The 1,626-nt window shown below is 47.1% G+C and overlaps 1 protein-coding gene across 2 annotated transcripts in view; it reads right to left on the reverse strand.

The window, feature by feature from the left end:
- RPN2 (ribophorin II) overlaps positions 1-1,626 on the reverse strand; it is a 53,890-nt gene that overhangs the window by 37,722 nt on the left and 14,542 nt on the right. The window lies entirely within an intron of this gene.

Below are 1,626 nucleotides of genomic sequence, written 5' to 3' on the forward strand. Positions count from 1 at the left end.
TGTACATTCATTGCCCTCATCATTCTCAAAACATTTGCTCTCCACGTAAGCCCCTGCATCAGCTCCTCATTTTCCCCCTCCCTCCCCGCTACTCCCTCCCTCATGAACCTCTGATAATTTATAAGTTATTTTGTCGTCTTATACTGTCCGATGTCACCCTTCACCCACTTTTCTGTTGTCCGTCCCCCAGGGAGATTATACGTAGATCCTTGTAATTGGTTCCCCTTCTCTACCCCACCCTCCCTCCACCCTCCCAGTATCCACTCAGCACTGGTCCTGAAGGGATTATCTGCCCTGGATTCCCTGTGTTTCCAGTTCCTCTCTGTACCTATGCACATCCTCTGGTCTAGCCAGATTTGTAAGGTAGAATTGGGATCATGATAGTGGGGGCGGGGAGGAAGCATTTAGGAACTAGAGGAAAGCTCTATGTTTCATTGTTGCTACATCGCACCCTGACTGGCTCATCTCCTCCCCGAGACCCCTCTGTTAGGGGATGTCCAGTGGCCTACATATGGGCTGTGGGTCCCCACTCCCCACCATTCAAAATGATATGATTTTTTTGTTCTTTGATGCCTAACTGATCCCTTCAACACCTCGTGATCACACAGGCTGGTGTGCTTCTTCCATGTGGGTTTTGTTGCTTCTGAGCCAGATGGCCACTTGTTTACCTTCAAGCCTTTAAGACCCCAGATGCTATATCTTTTGATAGCCGGGCATCATCAGTTTTCTTCACATTTGCTCATGTACCCGCTTTGTCTTCAGCAATCGTGTTGGGAAGGTGACATCATGGAATGCCAGGTTAATAGAATAAAGTATTCTTGCATTGAGGGAGTACTTGAGTGGAGGCCTAATGTCCATCTGCTACCTTAATACTAAATCTATAAATATATGCACATAGATCTATTTCCCCATCCTCATATATATATTTACATATGTATATGCCTTTATTTAGACCACTATAAATGCCCTTTGCCCCCTAAGTTCGTGTTTTTGTTTTTTTTAAATCATTTTATTGGGGGCTCGTACAATTCTTATCACAATCCACACATACATCCATTGTGTAAAGCAATTTGTACACTGTTGCCATCATCCTTCTCCAAACATTTGCTCTCTACTTGAGCCTTGGCATCAGCTCCTCGTTTTCCCCTCCCCTAGGCTCGTGTTTTCATGAAGCTCTGTGACGCCTCAGCCTTCGGCTTCACTCAAGGAACAAGTGGGACGAGGGACTCCTGGCCCTCTAACCATGGCTCCTGAACATATCCGACCCAAGCCACCTCTGTCCAGAAATATACATACATTACTTACTGCCACCTAGTAATGAGAAGCACTTGTACTACAGCCCATAATTCAGGTTCAAGTAGAGATCATTGTTTTTGCAGCCTCTCGGATCGGTCGAGGGTCTCCTGGGGGCAGTACTGCCCACACTGGGGAACTCACCCTCTCACTGCTATGGCGTCGATTCCGGCCCTACAGGGCAGGCTAGGACTGGCCCTGTGGGTTTTCTGAGACTGTAACTCTCCACCAGAGTAGAGCACCTTGTCCACTGTTCTAAACTCTAGAAAGTGCAAATCCTTTCACTAAGCATCTGCCATGATCCCCCTGGCTCCTCCTTGTAATGAACCCAGG

The sequence above is a fragment of the Echinops telfairi genome, unplaced genomic scaffold (genome assembly GCF_000313985.2).
Source record: "Echinops telfairi isolate 266 unplaced genomic scaffold, ASM31398v2 ScPeMD7_5592;HRSCAF=6446, whole genome shotgun sequence".
Taxonomy (NCBI): Eukaryota; Metazoa; Chordata; class Mammalia; order Afrosoricida; family Tenrecidae; genus Echinops; species Echinops telfairi.